This window comes from Homarus americanus, unplaced genomic scaffold (genome assembly GCF_018991925.1).
Source record: "Homarus americanus isolate GMGI-L3 unplaced genomic scaffold, GMGI_Hamer_2.0 scaffold39675, whole genome shotgun sequence".
In the NCBI taxonomy this organism is placed as follows: domain Eukaryota; kingdom Metazoa; phylum Arthropoda; class Malacostraca; order Decapoda; family Nephropidae; genus Homarus; species Homarus americanus.
In genome coordinates this window covers 9,067,731-9,090,852 of record NW_024736071.1, presented here as the reverse complement: position 1 = coordinate 9,090,852, position 23,122 = coordinate 9,067,731, and positions in this window count along the sequence as shown.

Sequence of the window (23,122 nt, the reverse complement as noted above, 5' to 3'; positions counted from 1 at the left end):
CTTGTTTGCTGACTAATGCCTACTGAGTATTGATGTTCCTGCTTGCTCAGTACTTCTATTTCTATCTGCTGATTACTGCTGCTCCAACCTGCTTGATACTGCTACTGTTGTTTCTGTTCTGTTCAATAAGTATCGATGTCCCTGCCTGCTGAATACTGCTGAGTGATAGTTTTATTTGGTCTTCCCTGCTGTGTAGTGGTAGAATCCTGCTTTTCTCCAGACTAAACAGTACTGCTATGTTATCCCTTATCTACTGATTGATAGGGTTCTGCTGATTTTAGTATTGTTTTCTGCTATTTTCCTGCTGAGATAGTAGCACCCTGCTGTCCTGCCGGATGAGTAGTTGTAATTTTTGTTGTTATTTCGTTATTAGATTTTTGTCTGCTTTCTTGCCTGTTTAATATCGGTGTCCTGCTTTTTTACTTTGTGTTGTAGTGCTCTGGTCTCCCACCTGCTGATAAGTATGTCCTGTGCCTACTCAGTAGTAGCGTTCTGCTTGGTAAGTAGTATCGCCTTGGTTATTTAGAAGAAATGTCCTGTCTTCTTATCTGCTGAGTAAGTGTGCTGCCGAGGTACCTGCTGAATTATAGAATCCTACTGTCATATTTACTAGATACCTGCTGTGTTACCTGCTGGAACTGTGCTCTGCCTGCTGAATAGTAGAATCCCGTTAATCAGTTGTTAAGTATTAACGTCCTGTTTGGTGACTAATTGTGTTCCATTTTCCCGGGCAGTAGCAGGCGGAGTAGCTAAGGTCTGCATGGTCAGCAACAGCGATCTGCCTACTGGTTTGGGGTGTCCTGCTATTATCCCTGTTTAACAGTGGTGTACTGTTGTCCTGCCTGCTGAACAGTGGTGTCCTGCCTGCTGAACAGTGGTGTCCTGTTATCCTGCCTGCTGAAAAGTGGTGTCCTGTCTGTTGAACAGTGGTATCCTGTTGTCCTGCCTGCTGAGCAGTGGTATCCTGTCTGCTGAACAATATCGTCTTGCTGTCCTGTCTGCTGAACAGCAGTGTCGTGTTGTATCATCTGCTGATTAGTAACTTCCAGTTAATCTTTGACTGAATAGTTATTACCTGTAATCGTATTTGCTTAGTTGTACATTCATCTGTTGTGTCTGCTGCCTTGTAACTTTACCCTATTTCATCACCTGCTGAACACAGTTCTCCTGCTTGGTGATCATGTTTTATTTTCTGCTTAGCCGGATATTCTTCCTGCTTACCTGTTTCTTTTCCCTAAAGCAGATAAAACGTTACACACACACACACACAGATATTAAGGAGTAAATATCGTAAATAAACAAATAAGTTTATTATATCTTTTAGTTGTTGTTGTGTGCATGCCATTATATGTACAGGTATTTCATAATAGCATCCTAAATACCGCCGTACACGACACAGTGCCGTGAGCATCACAAGATAAGTGGGCCATGGGAAAAGCAGAGTCCAGCAGCACTCTACAAAACACAGCCGGAAAGCGTACAGCGCCGTGTGCAGCAGGGAACAGCTGACACTGGGTGGAGCAGAGCACAGCAGCGCCCTCCACCCACGACAGGTCTCCTCTCTCTGGCCAGGTACACCCCGGTCCGTCACTCCCATTGGTCGATGCAGGGGCGTGCGCGCGAGGCCTCCTCCCCGCTGATTGGTCGACGCGAGGTAACCAACATAATCACTACATCTCCCCTGGCCTTAAAAACATTTATTGCATTAAATATGAAAACTGACGACAATTAGAAAGGCATTATGAGGAGCGAGGATTAACCCTTTGAACGACCTCTACACGACTCGTATTCGTGTCTTCGCTGATAATTAATATTTTGTTGATGAGTTCAGTAATGGCGAGCCTCACTGCAGGATTTTGCGTTTTTTTCTCACTTTTTTCCACATTTTTCCCTGTATCAGAATACAGATAATCTGCAGTTATTGTTTGAGGTATTATATCCTTACAATGATCATTTATTGTTAATATATTTAATTACTAATGGTTGGAAAAAATTCTAATTCATCTCTGATTTTTCTAAGTTATATTAACAACTTAGTATTATATGAGTTCAGATTTCTAAGTCAAAACAACAAACTTTTGGTGAACTGAGGCAGCTGCATGTGCCACCACTCCTCACGCCTGACAGTCATCAATAAATAACCTTATGAACAATAGATAATTAAGCTAATCCCCTCAGTCTGATAATGGAATAAAAAATGTTGCATAAATGTTAGATAAAGTTATTAAAAAATGATCAAAATTCAAATCCAATAAAACTGTAAAAAATCAGACTATACAAAAAAACAATTCTCGTCCTTCACTTATTAATACCTGAGGGGTCATGGATACAGTACTGGGACATGATATGCTTGCTGTTGAGTCACTTCTGTGTATATAACGAGTCACCTGTACTAACCTTTGCCTAAGTTATGTTACACAGGTTCCAATGCACCTATATTATGTGTCTATTAATTTCTTATCCTGTTTTACAAAGGTACTGAGGCACATATATTTTGCAAGAGTATATTATCACTGTAACTTACAATGGTACTACTGGACCTATAAATTGTATGTCTCTATTTTCACTACATCTTTAATAGGCACAATTTCTATTTATTTTTTACAGTATTTTTATAATATTAATTCTATCTATTCTTTTCATTCTATATTAATTACAATGTCAAAATTTCCAGCTGGCGATACTGCATTTGTAATAATAATAATAATAATAATAATAATAATAATAATAATAATAATAATATATAAATAATACTACAACTACTACTACTACTACTAATAATAATAATAATAATAATAACTAATTGTAACATACATACAAAATATTTATAAATACAATTCTGAATACTTCAGCCATTCATGCTTTTTCTTCATCATACAGTATATTTTTTTCTGTACGTATGTTGTGTCAATGTCAAGCAGAGAACCTGAATATAAGCCACTATAGCACAAAGGTCGTCGCAGTGAGGTAATATCGTACAAACCTTATTTAAAAGTCCTTGTGTGAATGTATGAATGATGTGACTTATGTGATTATCGTTGATGGGTTGTACTGTAAAGGAATCGAAAATATTTACGATTGTTTGGATACTTTAGAAGTTTTGTAAATCAGTTAAATTTTGTAATTATTGTAGACGTATTCTACATGTTTGAAATAGGATGACTGTGGCAGAGGTATTTGGTAGAGGTATTATTATTATTATTGATATAAAAGAATAAGTTATTGTTGTAAAAGTATCGCATATAGTCACTATATAAATATTATCAAACACGTAACATATTCTAATTATTGTAAACATGATGTATAATAAAATTACCACTGTGTTCATTATAGAATATTTCTAATACAGTACATACAATTACCTAATGATTACTGAAATGTCATAGATATAATGAAAGACATTATTCCTTACAAATGTTTCATAACTTAACACTCGTCAGTCATATATAAGGTAGGGAGATGTTATTAACTCTACAATTCATATTTGTCTGCCGAGAAATTCCGTACTCAATTCTTGGATCAATATGCCTATAGTCCATCACACGCCGTTACATATATTGTACATACCCCCCCCCCACACACACATAACTAATACCTACATATCCACACACACAAACAAAAGCATACACCTCTACAAATTCACACACACACACACAGTCCCTATATTCTCAACAGACAGACAGACAGACAGAGACAGACAGACAGACAGACATACATACACACACACACAGTCCCTATATTCTCAACAGACAGACAGACAGACATACACAGGCACACACACAGGCACACACACAGGCAGACATACATACTCTCCACACACACACACACACACACACACACACACACAGCACCACATGCTCAGCGCAGAATACTCCAGCGACACCAACGCTCTCTCCACCCTGGAAATGCCATCCCTCAGTGACCTCCACCACCAAGCACTGGAAAGGTTTGGCAGTGGACTACTGCACCACCCTCGTCATTGCCACCTCCTGCAGCCCCCCACCCAACTCGCGCAGTCCGCCACTACAACAAAATTCAGCCCATAAGAGCCCGCACCGATAGATATAAGAACAGCACCATCCCATCTATTGTTAAAATAATAAACAACTCCTGATTTATGTACTGTACAGCCCTGTAAATGTATTCAATGCATATTATATCATTATGTCTAAATCAAATGTAAGTCTGTATATTTTCAGCCACCGGCTGCAACTCTATTAATAAACCGTTTATTTTTATTATTATTATTATTATTATTATTATTATTATTATTATTATTATACACGTTTAACTAACACTTCCTTGTGTCTTAGAATTCAATATTTATTGTATTTAATCAGTTTTGATATAATAAATCGATGATTTAATAACATTTCATTGTTTGCAATATACACCCAGTTGTCGGAATACAACTGTTAAAGATCATAGATATACCTAATATTTTATATATACTATAAGCTGTAGCTGTCATTAATTACACATACACCTAATCTTCAGCTAACATTGTGTTTAATTTATTTTCGTCTTAGGGTTCAGTTTTTCACACAGAATTTCAATATTTAATGTAGCAGTTATTTCGTGTTCCTATATATAGTTTACGATATATAATTATTTTATTATACTGTATTGTATAAACACTCATTTTTGGGATTTTATATCGATAATAAATTGTTGATTGTTAATCATTTTATTTTGTCGAGTTTTGACTTTCAGTATAAAGATTATTATTATTATTATTATTATTATTATTATTATTATTATGGGTATTATTATGAAAGATACTAGCATTATTACTATAACAATTAATCATAAAAATCTCATTTATATAAATCACTTAAGAAACAAAGATATTATTACTTACATGCCTGGCAAATAATCGCATGCCTCTTGGGGACACAGAAGGGAATATATTTCTTTATCATGTAAACAGAATCTAGTCTCCAGTACTTAGATCATAATTTAAAAATATATTTCCAGTTATCGGAAGCTATCTTTAATTGTTGGCTATGTTGCCCTGTTCCAAATGATGGGGCCATTTTTATGTTGCTATGGCTATTTTTAGATGACGTGGGCTATCTTTCAGTTGCAGGAAGGTATTCTTTCAGGTAAAAGGGCTAGTTATTAATTATCAGGAGGACATATATCAGTAGTAGGTCGATATTTTGCAGTTGCTAGGGTCTATTTTTCACCTGATGTAGGCAATATTCAAACAACCAGATCGACCTATTATTTCCATTTATATTTTCTTTTTAGTCGAAACTAGCCAGGAATGAATCGGGCCGCGTAAAATCACACACTTGTTGTTGGTGACATAAGTAACTTCCTTGTTAATACGTCGACATCTTTTCATTTACAGGGTAGAATTTTAGAGATTTTAAATTGTTTTCATCTTTGCGATTTTTTTCTCCGAGGTAGACTTTGGCGCGGTGGTTCGGCGTGGGAAAATCGGCCGTCGCTTCCCCCCGTATTTTCGGCGCTACTTTAAAAATCTGAGCCAGACAACCTTACACTAGCGGCGACTGTCACACACTTCTCCTTCTCCTTCTTCTTTCTCCTCTTCTGTGTTTCTTTATCTCTCCTCTCCCTTTTCGTTCTTTTCTTTCTTCACCTTTTTCTCCTTTTCTGTCTCTTTATCTTCCCTCTCCCTTCCTCTTCTTGCTCTTCACTCTCTTCTACTTCTTTTTCTCAGTGTCTCTTCACCTCCTATCTTCCTCCTCTTCCTCTTCTTCTTTTCCTTACCATTGTGCATCTTCATCATCTCCTTTTCTTCCCCCTTTCCGTGGCTTCATTTCTTCAATCCTCTCTCATCATATTTCCTTCTCCTCCTCCTTCCTCTTCACATATTCCTTCTCCTCCTTCCTACTCCTAAAGAAAAAAAAGGAAGAGGGGTACTCTTCCTCTGTTTCTCTATACCTTCTACCATCGAATGTCTCATTCTCTTTGTTTTCACGTTCTTCAGTCTTCCGTCCTTCGCCTTTTTCTCCTTCTCTGATTCTTCACCTTCTTCCAGCCTCCCTTCCTTTATCGTCTGTGTTCTCCATCTCCTAATTTTCTTATTTTTTTACTCTTTTTTTCATTCATTTTAGATACATATTTTCTTCTCCTCTCCTCATTCTTCCTGAAGCCAACCTCTCTCTCTCTCTCTCTCTCTCTCTCTCTTTCTTTTATTTATGTATGTTTCTTTTCTAGCTGATTTTATCACACACTTTCTCTGTCTACCTATTTTTCTATCTCTTGTTAATTGATCTTAACAATTCAAGATACACACACACACACACACACACACACACACACACACACACACAGCGTCGACTTACAAGAGCTTCGACAAAGACTGAAATCAAATGGCTACATTTTTCATCAGTCGTGAATATGTAGACGATATATTTAAAAACACAACTTTTCGTTCAGTTCATGATTAATGCCCCCCTCCCCCACAAACATACATACATAGAGAATAAATTCTCACTAATGCCATATGACATCACACACACACAACTATGTAGTCTTCCTCTACACATAATGTACATATACATATATATATATATATATCGCTTCAGACATCTCGAGAAAGCCCTTTTTAACATTCTATAATGCTCGGCTCCTCCATATATCTGAATGGTTGCTGAATTTAAAATGCGCCTTTTTGACTAGACTGACAATATCTGTAATGTATTGCTACCCAATGTATTGCCTGCGCCTCTTTTGTGAGCGGGATACATCTTGACAATACGGGGAGCTCAAACTCTTATTGTTAATATGTTTTATTGTGCTGGGTTTGTCCCCGTCTCTTCCTACTACTACTGACACTGTTATCCTTCTACATCTTTCTACCTCCTGTCAATCTTCATTTCCATCTACTTCATCTCTTATCTCTCCTTCTTTCAGTTTATCTTTCCTACTTGTCCATGTTCCTTCTCTCATTCTGGTTTCCTTTCTTGTTCTTTTTCATCTCCTACTTCACTCTCTTCTAATTTTTCACTCCCTCATTCCCTCATTCGTCTTTTCGTTGTCTCCTACTTTTTCTTTTTCCATTTCTCTTCTCCACCTACTCATGTTCCTCTTCTCTCTATCTTCTGCAGCTCCTCTTTTGCCTACTACCCCTACTCGTTTTCCTCCTCTCCCTACTTCATCCTTTTCCTTCTCCTCTTTCCCATTGCCTAAGGATTAGGGAAAAAGGAAGGAGGAGAAGAAGTTGATGATGATGATAATAAAGAGGGAGAGGAATAGGAAAAGGAAAGATAATAGTTAAAAAGGATAATATGGTAGAAGGAGTACAAGAAGTAAGAGATTAGGAATAAGAGCAGAAGCAAATAATAATAACAATAATTATAATAAACATAAGTATAAAAAATAAAATATTCAGTGATAAGAATGACAATATTAATGATAAAGATAATAAGAAGTAGAGGAAGACGAAGGAGAACTTAAAAAGAAGAAAACAAAATTGAAAAGGAACCAAAAATGGAATAAAGATGTAGAAATAAAAGATGGATAAAAATTATAATAGCAAAAATTTAAAATAAATTTAATAAAAAAAATGTCGATCGTTAGGAATAACTTGATAGCTCTAGTTGTTGTTATTATTGTGAGTATGATGTGGTAGTGGTTGTGGATATTGTTGTCGTTGGTTGTTTTTGGTTGTTGTTGTTGTTGTTCTGAGTGTGATGTGGTAACGGTTGTGATTATTGTTGTTGGTTGTTGTTGTTGTTGTTGTTGTTGTTGTTGTTGTTGTTCGGAGTGTGATGTGGTAACGGTTGTGATTATTGTTGTTGGTTGTTGTTGTTGTTGTTGTTGTTGTTCGGAGTGTGATGTGGTAGTGGTTGTGATTATTGTTGTTGGTTGTTGTTGTTGTTCGGAGTGTGATGAGGTAGTGGTTGTGATTATTGTTGTTGGTTGCTGTTGTTGTTGTTCGGAGTGTGATGAGGTAACGGTTGTGATTATTGTTGTTGTTGTTCGAGTGTGATGTGGTAACGGTTGTGATTATTGTTGTTGGTTGTTGTTGTTGTTGTTGTTGTTGTTGTTGTTGTTGTTGTTCGGAGTGTGATGTGGTAGTGGTTGTGATTATTGTTGTTGGTTGTTGTTGTTGTTGTTCGAGTGTGATGTGGTAACGGTTGTGATTATTGTTGTTGGTTGTTGTTGTTGTTCGGAGTGTGATGAGGTAACAGCTGTGATTATTGTTGTTGTTGTTCGGAGTGTGATGTGGTAGTGGTTGTGATTATTGTTGTTGGTTGTTGTTGTTGTTCGGAGGTGATGTGGTAGTGGTTGTGGTTATTGTTGTTGTTGTTGTTGTTGTTGTTGTTCGGAGTGTGATGTGGTAGTGGTTGTGATTATTGTTGTTGGTTGTTGTTGTTGTTGTTGTTCTGAGTGTGATGTAACGGTTGTGATTATTGTTGTTGGTTGTTGTTGTTGTTGTTGTTGTTGTTGTTCGGTGTGATGAGGTAACGGTTGTGATTATTGTTGTTGTTGTTCGGAGTGTGATGTGGTAGTGGTTGTGATTATTGTTGTTGGTTGTTGTTGTTGTTGTTGTTCGGAGTGTGATGTGGTAGTGGTTGTGGTTATTGTTGTTGGTTGTTGTTGTTGTTGTTGTTGTTGTTCGGAGTGTGATGTGGTAGTGGTTGTGATTATTGTTGTTGGTTGTTGTTGTTGTTCGGAGTGTGATGAGGTAGTGGTTGTGGTTATTGTTGTTGTTGCTGTTGTTGTTTTTAGTGTGATGTGGTAGTGGTTGTAGTTATTGTTGTTGTGGATTGTTTTTGGCTGTTGTTGTTGTCGTTAGTTGTCTTTGGTTGTTGTTGTTGTTGTTCTGAGCGTGATGTGGTAGTGGCTGTGGCTATTGTTGTTGTTGGTTGTTGTTGTTGCTTTAGTGAGAAGTGGTAGTGGTTGTAGTTATTGTTGTTGTTGGTTGTTTTTGGCTGATGTGGTTGTTGTTAATTGTTTTTGGTTGTTGTTGTTGTTGTTGATGTTAAGAGTGTGATGTGGGGATTTGTTGTGGTTATTTTAGTTGTTGTTGATTATTTTTGGTTGTTTTTTCTGAGTGTGATGTGGTGGTGGTTGTGGTTATAGTTTTAGTTGCTGTTTTTGGTTGTGGTTTTTTGTTGTTGTTGTTGTCGTTGTTGCCTCTTCTTGTTCTTGTTCCTGTGCCTCTGTTCATCTCCTTGTCACTCTTCACCATCTGAACATAACACATCATCAACTACTGTTTCTTCGTTTCAGTACATTTCCCTCTATAAGAATGGACACATAGCAAAAGGTAAAACATATGCAAATGCGTTTGGTTGATTGCTTCAGAAAGAAAAGAAAGAGAAGAGAAGAGAAGAGAAGAGAAGAGAAGAGAAGAGAAAGAAAGAAAGAAAGAAATATGCTGAATGTGGATATATTTGTCATGTATTCTAAGAAATATAGTTAAGAATCTTGCAATACATGACACGGGAAAATAATTTGCTTTTTACGTTAAATCTTGTAGGGTACTTCGTCGTGTTGCTTAGGATTACAGAACGTCGTCGTGTTGCTCAGGATTACAGTACGTCGTCGTGTTGCTCAGGGTTACAGTACGTCGTCGTGTTGCTCAGGGTTACAGTACGTCGTCGTGTTGCTCAGGGTTACAGTACGTCATCGTGTTGCTCAGGGTTACAGTACGTCGTCGTGTTGCTCAGGGTTACAGTACGTCGTCGTCGTGTTGCTCAGGTTACAGTACGTCATCGTGTTGCTTTACATCATCGTCGTGTTGCTCAGGATTACAGTACGTCGTCGTGTTTGTTACAGTCAGGGTTACAGTACATCGTCGTGTTGCTCAGGGTTACAGTACGTCGTCGTGTTGCTCGGGTTACAGTACATCGTCGTGTTGCTCAGGGTTACAGTACGTCGTCGTTGCTCAGGGTTACAGGGTTACATCGTCGTGTTGCTCAGGGTTACGCGTCGTCGTGTTGCTCAGGGTTACAGTACATCGTCGTGTTGTCGTGTTGCTCAGGATTACAGTATGTCGTCGTGTTGCTGGGGTTACGTACGTCATCGTGTTGCTCAGGGTTACAGGGTTGGGTTACAGTACGTCGTCGTGTTGCTCAGGGTTACAGTACGTCGTCGTGTTGCTCAGGTTACAAGTACGTCGTCGTGTTGCTCCAGGGTTACGAGTACGTCATCGTGTTGCTCGGTTACAGTACGTCGTCGTGTTGCTCAGGGTTACAGTACGTCGTCGTGTTGTCGTTCTGCTCAGGATTACATCGTGTTGCTCTCAGTACATCGTCGTGTTGCTCAGGTTACAGTACGTCGTCGTGTTGCTCAGGGTTACATTACATCGTACGTGTCGTGTTCAGGGTTACAGTACGTCGTCGTGTTGCTCTCAGGGTTACAGTACATCGTCGTGTTGCTCAGGGTTGAGTACGTCGTCGCGCTGGGGTTACAGTACGTCGTCGTGTTGCTCAGGATTACAGTACGTCGTCGTGTTGCTCAGGGTTACAGTACGTCGTCGTGTTGCTCAGGATTACAGTACGTCGTCGTGTTGCTCAGGGTTACAGTACGTCGTCGTGTTGCTCAGGGTTTACGTCGTCGTGTTGCTCAGTACGTACATCGTCGTGTTGCTGTTGCTCAGGGTTACAGTACGTCGTCGTGTTGCTCAGGGTTACAGTCACAGGGTTACAGTACATCTCAGTCTCGGGTTACAGTACGTCATCGTGTTGCTCAGGGTTACATGCATCGTCGTGTTGCTCAGGGTTACAGTACGTCGTCGTGTTGTTGCTCAGGTTACAGTACGTCATCGTGTTGCTCAGGGTTTACAGTACATCGTCGTGTTGCTCAGGGTTACAGTACGTCATCGTGTTGCTCAGGGTTACAGTACGTCATCTGCAGGGTTACAGTACATCGTCGTGTTGCTCAGGGTTACAGTACATCGTCGTGTTGCTCAGGTTACAGTACGTCGTCGTGTTGCTCAGGGTTACAGTACATCGTCGTGTTGCTCAGGGTTACAGTACGTCGTCGTGTTGCTCAGGGTTACAGTACGTCGTCATGTTGCTCAGGATTACAGTACGTCGTCGTTTGCTCAGGGTTACAGTACGTCATCGTGTTGCTCAGGGTTACAGTACGTCGTCGTGTTGCTCAGGGTTACAGTCGTCGTCATGTTGCTCAGAGTCAAGTACGTCATCGTGTTGCTCACGGTTACAGTACGTCGTCATGTTGCTCAGGATTACAGTACGTCGTCGTGTTGCTCAAGGTTACAGCACGTCGTCGTGTTGCTCAGGGTTACAGTACGTCGTCGTGTAGCTCAGGGTAACAGTACGTCATCGTGTTGCTCAGGGTTACAGTACGTCGTCGTGTTGCTCAGGGTTACAGTACATCGTCGTGTTGCTCAGAGTTATGGTACTAACGACACTGAACGTTGGAGAATGAGGTCACTATTTGGCGTATTATTACAGACGACGTGTAGTGTAATGCTGTGATATATCATTACTGATTCGTTTATGTATTATCTTTATGTGTTTCATAGATTTCATATGTTAGGTGTTAAGAGGAAGGGTGTACTTGGTGTTGTGTTTCAGTGGAGCAGGAAGGTATTAACTTTTGAGAGAGAGAGAGAGAGAGAGTGAGAGAGAAGCGGTGACATAAACCACAACACCAGCACTCGCTTACAACACAACAACAACAACCATGAGTCAACACCTAACATAAACTAGTCCCCTCTTATCAGGTATCTACGGGGAGAGGGAACGACGGTTTCTGGTTGGTTCATTAGCTAACCAATGAGAGATGAGCCGTAGTAAAAACAAAACGTTGTTTATATGAGTAAAGAAGTTTGTTTCTACTACTACTATTACTATTTCTTCCACGACTATTATTACTTTTTTAATATGGCCTCAAACTTCTTATACCCATACCTTCTCCACTACCCTAATACAAAAGTATCTACCGTAGCTGAGGTAGATAAGCTGCACATCTACTACTGCTACTACTAATATAAATAATACAAAAATAATAATATAAAGAATTGTTCAGGGAGAAGCGAAATAGCTTTTGGAGAGAAAAACAAATAGTTGTTCAGGAGGAAGATAAAGAGTTGTTCAAGAGGAAGATAAAGAGTTGTTCAGGAAAAAGATAAAGAGTTGTTCAAGAGGAAGATAAAGAGTTGTTCAGGAAAAAGATAAAGAGTTGTTCAGGAGGAAGATAAAGAGTTGTTCAGGAGGAAGATAAAGAGTTGTTCAAGAGGAAGATAAAGAGTTGTTCAGGAGGAAGATAAAGAGTTGTTCAGGAAGAAGATAAAGAGTTGTTCAGGAGGAAGATAAAGAGTTGTTCAAGAGGACGATAAAGAGTTGTTCAGGAAGAATATAAAGAGTTGTTCAGGAGGAAGATAAAGAGTTCTTCAGGAAGAAGATAAAGGGTTGTTCAAGAGGAAGATAAAGAGTTGTTCAGGAAGAAGATAAAGAGTTGTTCAAGAGGAAGATAAACAGTTGTTGAAGAGGAAGATAAAGAGTTGTTCAGGAGGAAGATAAAGAGTTGTTCAGGAAGAAGATAAAGAGTTGTTCAGGAGGAAGATAAAGAGTTGTTCAAGAGGACGATAAAGAGTTGTTCAGGAAGAATATAAAGAGTTGTTCAGGAGGAAGATAAAGAGTTCTTCAGGAAGAAGATAAAGGGTTGTTCAAGAGGAAGATAAAGAGTTGTTCAGGAAGAAGCTAAAGAGTTGTTCAAGAGGAAGATAAACAGTTGTTGAAGAGGAAGATAAAGAGTTGTTCAGGAGGAAGATAAAGAGTTGTTCAGGAAGAAGATAAAGAGTTGTTCAGGAGGAAGATAAAGAGTTGTTCAGGAGGAAGATAAAGAGTTGTTCAGGAAGAAGATAAAGAGTTGTTCAGGAGGAAGATAAAGAGTTGTTCAGGAAGAAGATAAAGGGTTGTTCAGGAGGAAGATAAAGAGTTGTCTAGAAGAAGATAAAGAGTTGTTGAGGAGAAGATAAAGAGTTGTCTTCAGGAAGAAGATAAAGAGAGTTGTTCAGGAGGAAGATAAAGAGTTGTTCAGGAGGAAGACAAAGAGTTGTTTAGGACAAAGACAATTAGTTGTTCAGGAAGAAGAGGAGAGTTGTTCAGGAAGAAGATAAAGAGTTGTTCAGAGGAAGATAAAGAGTTGTTCAGGAAGAAGATAAAGAGTTGTTCAAGAGGGAAGATAAAGAGTTGTTCAGAAGAAGATAAAGAGTTGTTCAGGAAGAATATAAAGAGTTGTCTAGGAGGAAGATAAAGAGTTGTTCAAGAGGAAGATATAGAGTTGTCTGGTAAATAGTTACAAAAGAGCGAGCCCAGGAAGATATAAAGAGTTGTTCAGGAGGAAGATAAAGAGTTGTTCAAGAGGAAGATAAAGAGTTGTTCAGGAGGAAGATAAAGAGTTGTTCAGGAAGAAGATAAAGAGTTGTTCAGGAGGAAGATAAAGAGTTGTTCAGGAAGAAGATAAAGAGTTGTTCAGGAGGAAGATAAAGAGTTGTTCAGGAAGAAGATAAAGAGTTGTTCAGGAGGAAGATAAAGAGTTGTTCAGGAAGAAGATAAAGAGTTGTTCAGGAAGAATATAAAGAGTTGTTCAGGAGGAAGATAAAGAGTTGTTCAAGAGGAAGATATAGAGTTGTTCAGGAAGAATATAAAGAGTTGTTCAGGAGGAAGATAAAGAGTTCTTCAGGAAGAAGATAAAGGGTTGTTCAAGAGGAAGATAAAGAGTTGTTCAGGAAGAAGCTAAAGAGTTGTTCAAGAGGAAGATAAACAGTTGTTGAAGAGGAAGATAAAGAGTTGTTCAGGAGGAAGATAAAGAGTTGTTCAGGAAGAAGATAAAGAGTTGTTCAGGAGGAAGATAAAGAGTTGTTCAAGAGGACGATAAAGAGCGCTGTTCAGGGTTGTTATAAAGAGTTGTCTAGGAGGAAGACAAAGAGTTCTTCAGGAAGAAGATAAAGGGGTTGTCTAAGAGGAAGATAAAGAGTTGTTCAGGAAGAAGATAAAGAGTTGTTCAAGAGGAAGATAAAGAGTTGTTGAAGAGGAAGATAAAGAGTTGTTCAGGAAGAAGATAAAGAGTTGTTTAGGAAGAAGATAAAGAGTTGTTCAGGAGGAAGAAAAAGAGTTGTTCAAGAGGAAGATAAAGAGTTATTCAGAAAGAATATAAAGAGTTGTTCAGGAAGAAGCTAAAGAGTTGTTCAAGAGGAAGATAAAGAGTTGTTGAAGAGGAAGATAAAGAGTTGTTCAGGAAGAAGATAAAGAGTTGTTGAGGAGGAAGATAAAGAGTTGTTCAGGAAGAAGATAAAGAGTTGTTCAGGAGGAAGATAAAGAGTTGTTCAGGAGGAAGATAAAGAGTTGTTTAGGACAAAGACAATTAGTTGTTCAGGAAGAAGATAGAGAGTTGTTCAGGAAGAAGATAAAGAGTTGTTCAGGAGGAAGATAAAGAGTTGTTCAGGAAGAAGATAAAGAGTTGTTCAAGAGGAAGATAAAGAGTTGTTCAGGAAGAAGATAAAGAGTTGTTCAGGAAGAATATAAAGAGTTGTTCAGGAGGAAGATAAAGAGTTGTTCAAGGAGGAAGATATAGAGTTGTTCAGGAAGAAGATAAAAGAGTTGTTCTGTGGAAGATATAAAGAGCTGTTCAGGAGGAAGACAAAGTGAGTTGTTCAAGAGGAAGATAAAGAAAGTTGTCTAGGAGGAAGATAAAGAGATGTTGTTCAGGAAGAAGATAAAGAGTTGTTCAGAGGAAGATAAAGAGTTGTCTAGGAAGAAGATAAAGACAGTTCAGAGGAAGATAAAGAGTTGTTCAGGAAGAAGATAAAGAGTTGTTCAGGAAGATATAAAGAGTTGTCTAGGAAGAAGATAGAGAGTTGTTCAGGAAGAAGTTAAAGAGTTGTTCAGGAGGAAGATAAAGAGTTGTTCAGGAAGAAGATAAAGAGTTGTTCAAGAGGAAGACAAAGAGTTGTTGAAGAGGAAGATAAAGAGTTGTTCAGGAAGAAGATAAAGAGTTGTTGAGGAGGAAGATAAAGAGTTGTTCAGGAAGAAGATAAAGAGTTGTTCAGGAGGAAGATAAAGAGTTGTTCAGGAGGAAGATAAAGAGTTGTTTAGGACAAAGACAATTAGTTGTTCAGGAAGAAGATAGAGAGTTGTTCAGGAAGAAGATAAAGAGTTGTTCAGGAGGAAGATAAAGAGTTGTTCAGAAAGAAGATAAAGAGTTGTTCAAGAGGAAGATAAAGAGTTGTTCAGGAAGAAGATAAAGAGTTGTTCAGGAAGAATATAAAGAGTTGTTCAGGAGGAAGATAAAGAGTTGTTCAAGAGGAAGATATAGAGTTATTCAGGAAGAAGATAAAGAGTTGTTCAGGAAGATATAAAGAGTTGTTCAGGAGGAAGATAAAGAGTTGTTCAAGAGGAAGATAAAGAGTTGTTCAGGAAGAAGATAAGGGGCTGTTCAGGAAGAAGATAAAGAGTTGTTCAGGAGGAAGATAAAGAGTTGTTCAGGAAGAAGATAAAGAGTTGTTCAGGAGGAAGATAAAGAGTTGTTCAGGAAGAAGATAAAGAGTTGTTCAGGAGGAAGATAAAGAGTTGTTCAGGAGGAAGATAAAGAGTTGTTTAGGACAAAGACAATTAGTTGTTCAGGAAGAAGATAGAGAGTTGTTCAGGAAGAAGATAAAGAGTTGTTCAGGAGGAAGATAAAGAGTTGTTCAGGAAGAAGATAAAGAGTTGTTCAGGAGGAAGATAAAGAGTTGTTTAGGAGGAAGATAAAGAGTTGTTGAGGAAGATTATAAAGAGTTGTTCAGGAAGAGGATAAAGAGTTGTTCAGGAGGATTATAAAGAGTTGTTCAGGAGGAAGATAAAGAGTTGTTCAGGAAGAAGATAAAGAGTTGTTCAGGAGGAAGATAAAGAGTTGTTCAGGAGGAAGATAAAGAGTTGTTTAGGAGGAAGATAAAGAGTTGTTGAGGAAGATTATAAAGAGTTGTTCAGAAAGAAGATAAAGAGTTGTTCAGGAGGAAGACAATACTCATGAAGAGAGAGAGAGAGAGAGAGAGAGAGAGAGAGAGAGAGAGAGAGAGAGAGAGAGAGAGAGAGAGAATACCTTCGTTATACTCTTTCTCTATACACGATCAATGGCAATACAAGTACCCCCCCCAAAAAAAAAATTAACACCCGGCTTTACCAACAGGCTTGTCAGCGTTGAGGTGACTCCAGGTCTCAACGCCATAATGAGAGACCAAGCGTTGAATATTTCATCTGTCGTGGTGTGTGACTGCGGCTCTTACGGCGTGTAATCCCACGTTATATGTGTGTATGTATGTATGTATGTATGTATGTATGTATGTATGTAAGTGTGTGTGTATGTGTGTGTGTGTTTGTGTGTGTGTGTGTGTGTGTGTGTGTGTGTGTGTGTGTGTATGTATGTATGTATGTATGTATGTATGTATGTATGTATGTATGTATGTATGTGTGTGTGTATGTGTGTATGTGTGTGTATGTGTATGTGTGTGTGTGTGTGAGTGTGTGTGCGTGTAATGCAAATTATCCCAAAGACTCACCCTGATAAAAAGCCCACAAATCACACAGACCAAAACACAACCAACACATAAGGCGAGGCATTGTGGTAACGGAGGGATAAACCCACTACATAAACGGATTAAAACATAAATAGGATACAGCTCCGTCATCAACATGCTTTACCACAATAACAAATACCTCTACCCCCTCCCCCCTCCCGCTATAAAAAAAGACTAACCCCCCTTCCCTCCCTGCCCCTCCCCTCTCACTCCTCCCTCCTCCAAGCCGGTAACTATCTCACGTTGGCAAAAGGCAAACAATTAGTACAGTGGTTCCTTTTGGAGGTTGGTGTTATATCCGCAGCCAGCCTTACTGAAAACAGGATATTATCACCACGACTTCCAGAATTCCCCTGTTACAGCCCCCCCACCACGTCCTCACGCACCAACCCCTTCGCCTCTCTCCCTGAACCTCCTCTTCTTCTCCTTCTTCTCACCTCCTTCCCAGACTCTCACTCTCCACCATTCCTCCCCTCGCCAGTTCCTCCTCTCCGCCCCCAGCCCGGGGTACAGCACCCTTCCGCACTGTCCTTTAGCAACTCTCCTCTACCTATAACGTCTCTCTCTCTCTCTCCATCACACAATTGTCTGTTCCGTTTTTCTCTCCTGAATTAGCGTTATTTCTCTTGTATATATATATATATATATATATATATATATATATATATATATATATATATATTATATGAGTGTATGGTAAATGGGTGTATGTATTGTAATCCATTCCTGAACACTTGTTACCACCATCAATAGTCCTAACATGCCACATATAAGCAAAACATCATTAACATTATGATCCACACCTGCACCCGAAATGACAAAGAAAAACTCTAAATTAACACACAATGCACTTGGGGAAACGGGACTCAAACGGACGTTGAAATACTGCACAAGAACTTGCAACATTATAATTAACATGTGTCGCGTGGCTCCCTCTATGAAGACTGTGTGCCAGTGTAAATTATCCAATTAATTCAAAGTCATTTGGGGTCCATTATGGCACCGTTGTTTACTATAATTGGATTGTGAAGAACGTTGTACGACTTTAGGGCGTGTTTCATCTTTTGGTACAGTGTTCACAATCATAGCGTACGATGGCGCGGCCGAGTGTGTTATGCAGTATACGTACGATATTAAATGTTTTATACTGTACTGTATATATATATATATATATATATATATATATATATATATATATATATATATATATATATATATATATATATATATAGAGAGAGAGAGAGAGAGAGAGAGAGAGAGAGAGAGAGAGAGAGAGAGAGAGAGAGAGAGTGCGTCTGCTCCACAGTGTAATCAATAGGTTTATATTCTTGTAGTTGTCGGCTCAGTCAGCCAAAACGTAATAAAAAACGGTACACAAACGATCAATATGAATTAGTTACCCGGCAGGAAAATGCGGGAAAGACCAACCAAAACAAGAGGCAAGAGCGAGCACAAACGAGCAAACCTCCGCCGTACATGTCCCCGGGACTGGCATTCTCTGTTAATAAACTTTGAGTTATATATCTCAACGCATTCCCGGGGGACACGAAGAGACCTAAGTTTATTACCGACCTTAATTATAGAGTTATACTGCTTTTATAGAGGTTTTATAGAGCCAGCCCGTCTCGCTGTTCCAGCCGCCAGCTCTGCCGCCCATCTAGGAATTGAGCAACACAAAAGACGCGTCGGAATTTGCATGTAAAGTTTATATAAGCCATAACCCACTTGCATGTTTCATGAATAGTAGGCAGGGAATAGGATCCTGTTCATCCCTTCTGATCTATTATATTCAAAACATTGTACATATTTTATGGCCATCCTACGCTCATACGCTAGACGAAAAGTTTCCAGAACGGGGTAGCTCTCCGGAAACTTGGTGTAATAATGACTTGTCGAGCCCGCCAGCCAATAAGAATCCAGCTCCTCCGGTCATACCCGTTTGTGATTCGCTGATCTTTGAGCTGGCTGACTAAATTTGTATTTATATCACTGTTTAAAGTTGGATTAAGCCTTCTCGACATTATGAGTAATATGAGCGAGCTCAACAGCCAATCGCATCGCGCATGCGTTGAAACCGTGGCTTCTGATTGGTGGGTTATAATGGAGGTCCGTGGTTATCGATGGTCTCCACGTGGTTAAATATAGTTGTTAATCATGCAAGAGCGTAATGCCGCTATTGTAGAAATAAAACATGAGGCACAAGACCCCATTCTATTCCCAGGCTCATGGATCAAATCTGAGGCGGAATCGATAATGTAAACAACTTCAATCATATTTAATGACTACTTTATATTAACTGTCAGAGGGAGAACGCGGCCGCCGCTCCTCGTATTGTTGCTCCCACCAAAAAAACTTATTGATGATGTGTACAAATATTGAGAATAATTTATTGTGCTGGGGCTCTGGGAGGAGGAAGGGGGCTGCAGGAGGGATAGGGGGAAGGAGGAGGGGATTTAGAGGGAGGAGGAGGGTAGGAAGGGGAAAGGGGGACGATGGAAGGTGAGGGAGGGTACCTAGTGAAGGGTAGGAGGGAATGTAGGAGAGAAGTAGGAGCTCGCGAGGATAGAGGGTAAAGGAGGATATACTGTACATAATGAAGTGTAGGAGAGAGGAAGTGAGGGGGAGGAAGGAGAAGGGGAGGGGGGAGGAAGGAGAAGTGGGGGAGAAAGGAGAAGGGGGGAGAAAGAGAAGGGTGGGGGGAGAAAGGAAGGGGGGAGGAGAAGGGAGGGGGAGAAGGAGAAGGGAAGGGGGGAGAAAAGGGAAGGGGGAGAAAGGAGAAGGGAGGAGGAGAAGGGGAGAGGGGAAGATATAGGTGCCCAGGACCCCTATATAGAGGGCCGTCAGAACCTTTCTTAATTATTGAAGACAAACGCTTATGTCTTGAATATATTTATACCCCAGCGGTCTCTACACCACAACACAGGGCTGTAATGTTCGCTGTTTACAATCATTGCTGTTTAATATTAACCTCCGCTGGAAACACTTTATACAGCTGGCCTCATTAATTAATACAACACATAGGTATGCTTAATATATCACTAGTATAATTCACGTGGTTTTGTTGTTTCAGACTTCAAATTACTTCCTGACAGCGTATATACTATACTTGTGATAATATGTTTATCATGTTTTCCTGCTGTGTTGTCGGTTAGTTAAGGAGATTGTGTTTGATTATTGAAGTCCTCCATATCCGGTTTTTTGTGTGACGATGTAAAGTAATTGTAAACATGGTGTGTTTTTCCATTATTATTATTATTATTATTATTATTATTGTTACTGATGTGTGTCCCACTTGTCAACATTACCATCCAATTTAATTGTGTTAAACAGCCTGCCAACATCATCAAAACCCAGATTAGAGAGAATCTACTAACTTGTCAACATTACCAACAACTTAACAGATATACAACCTGAGAACATCACTACCAACTTAAAAATGTTTACTCAACCTGCCAACATCATCGAAAACCCATTGTTAGAGAGGATATACCAACCTTCCAACAATACCATCTATATGAGGAATGTCCTGCCAACACCTACACACACGCCTTAATAACACCAATCACATAAATTTTGAGGTGATGGCGTGGAGGGGAGGACAGCTGTGGTAGGTCAGGGTATGAACAATGGTAATAATGGTACAATCGATGAAAATAATGGTACAATCAATGGTAATAATGGTGAAAACGATGGGAATAAGACTGTAACTAGTGGTAATAATGCTGCAGTTACAGGTGATGGTAATGACAAGAATGGTATTAACAATTCATAGTAGGGTAATAATAACGTGAACAATGGTATTAATTCTTGGTAGTGTAGGATGATTCACCATTTTTTTTTCATTATGAGTGCACTTTCTCATCCCAGTGCAAGAGTTTGTACCATGATTCACTATACCTTCATCATGGTGGAAGAGTTCCCTAAATGGTACGACGGTCATGGTAGGAGTCACACGAGGACAATTATTATGGTATCACTGTAGAAGTTGATGTTGGACTTGGTTTGTCTTCCTCCCCCACCTCTCTCTTTCTCTATTTCATTCTCCTCTATTTTCTCTGTCTGTCTCTTTATTTCTCCTCTCCTCTCGCAGACTTTTATCTGACTCTCTCTCTCTCTCTCTCTCTCTCTCTCTCTCTCTCGCTAAACCCTAGAGCACAAAGATCATAAAGAGAAAGAGCGAGAGAGAGAGCGAGAGAGAGAGAATGTGTGTGTGTGTGTGTGTGTGTGTACGGTGGGTCAGACAGCTGTTGATCATTATATCCTCCACGTCTCGTAACCCTTTGTACAAATCATAATACCTCTCTACGTGAAGACACAGCCCCGGGAAATATACAGGTGTCCGTGTGCGTGACTTACTCAGTATGTGTCAATGAATATTTCACGGATAATTTTCCCACAAGTTACACAGATATAATACTAATGGATGCACAGAAATATTTATATCCATACATAGTAATATAAGAATCTATACGTAGGAATAGACGTGTACATATATTGCAATATACACATCCACACATAAAAATACTTATATTCGTACATATACATTAGGCATTCACATATTGCAATTTCCATTTCCATACGTAAAATAATACACAGCCCAAAACACAGACATTTTGGATTAAACCTGATATATATATATATATATATATATATATATATATATATATATATATATATATATATATATATATATATATATATATACCATTTGTATTTATTCATATATAATTGATCACTTTATTGCATACACGCACAGTGGCCGGTAATATTCGCTGGGACATAATAGATTACATTATTCCACATGTATAATGAATGAAGCTGTCATATAAACGTGATATATGACAACACTCTTACGGGAATTGTCATAACTATTTGTCATAAATCTACTTTATGTCATTATTTCGAAACGAAAAAAAATCGTAGTGGTTTAAGGACTAACGGGGTTTCCTTGAGATAGTTCTTATTTAAAAGTGAATTATTTATAACATTTTCCACACGCAAAACCTTAGAGAGGGGAGGGAAGTGTGAGAGTAGGAGAGGGGAGAGTTGAGTGGGAGTAGAGGAGGGGAGAGTTGAGTGAGAGTAGAGGAGGGGAGAGTTGAGTGAGAGTAGGGGAGAGGAGAGGAGAGTTAAGTAAGAGTAGGGGAGAGGAGAGTGAGCAGGAGAGAGGAGGGGAGTGAGTAAAAGGGGAGGAGATTGAATAGGAGTAGGGAGGTGAGTAGGAGTAGAGGAGGAAGAGTTGGAGAGGAGAGTAGGGGAGGGGAGTGTAGAGGGAGGGAGGAAGCTAGAGTTGAGGGAGAGGAGGGAGAGGAGTAGGGGAGGGGAGGGGAGTAGGAGGGGAGGGAGGGGAGAGGGAGAGGAGGGAGGGGAGAGAGGAGTAGGGGAGGAGGGGAGAGTAGGGAGAGGGGAGGGGAGGGAGAGAGAGGGGAGGGGAGGGGAGAGAGAGGGAGGGGAGGGGGAGGGGAGAGGAGGGAGTAGGGAGAGGGAGGAGAGAGTTGAGAGGGGAGTAGGGGGAGAGGAGGGGAGAGGAGAGGAGGGAGGGAGAGGAGAGTTGAGAGAGTAGGGAGAGGAGAGTTGGAGAGGGGAGAGAGGAGAGGAGAGTTGGAGTAGGAGTAGGGAGAAGAGAGTTGAGTAGGGAGGAGGGAGAGAGGAGAGGAGAGAGTTGAGTAGGAGTAGGGGGAGAGGAGAGTTGAGTAGGAGTAGGGAGAGGAGAGAGAGTTGAGTAGGAGGAGAGAGAGGAGGAGAGTTGAGTAGGAGTAGGGGAGAGGAGAGTGAGTAGGAGTAAGGAGAGGAGAGTTGAGTAGGAGAAGGGGAGAGGAGAGTTGAGTAGGAGTAGGGGAGAGGAGAGGAGAGTTTGAGTAGGAGTAAGGAGAGGAGAGTTGGAGGAGAGTAGGGGAGAGGAGAGGAGAGGAGAGGAGGGGAGAGGAGAGGAGAGCTGGAGTAGGGAGTAGGGGAGAGGAGAGCTGGTAGGGAGTAGGGGGAGAGGAGAGGAGAGTTGTGAGGGGAGAGGAGAGTGGAGGGAGGGGAGAGGAGGTGAGTAGGAGGGGAGAGGAGAGGAGAGTAGAGTAGGGGTAGGGAGAGGAGAGTTGAGTGGAGAGAAGAGGAGTAGGAGGGGAGGGGAGAGGAGAGTTGAGAGGAGTTGGGAGAGGAGAGGAGAGTTGAGTAGGGAGAGGAGAGAGAGGAGAGTTGGAGTAGGAGGGGGAGAGGAGAGGAGAGTTGAGTAGGAGTAGGGAAGAGGAGAGGAGAGTTGAGAGAGTAGGGGAGAGGAGAGGAGAGTGAGAGGAGTAGGGAGAGGAGAGGAGGAGGGAGTTGAGTAGGGGAGAGGAGAGGGAGTAGAGGGAGAGGAGAGGAGAGTTGAGGGAGGAGGGGAGAGGAGAGGAGAGTTGGGAGTGGGGAGAGAAGAGGAGAGTTGAGAGTAGGGGAGAGGGAGAGGAGAGTTGAGTAGGGAGAGAAGAGGAGAGTTGAGTAGGAGAGGGGAGGAGAGTTGAGTAGGAGTAGGGGAGAGGAGAGAGAGTTGAGTAGGAGTAGGGGAGAGGGGAGGAGAGATGAGTAGGAGGGGAGGAGAGGAGAGGGAGGAGGGGAGAGGAGAGTTGAGTAGGAGTAGGGGAG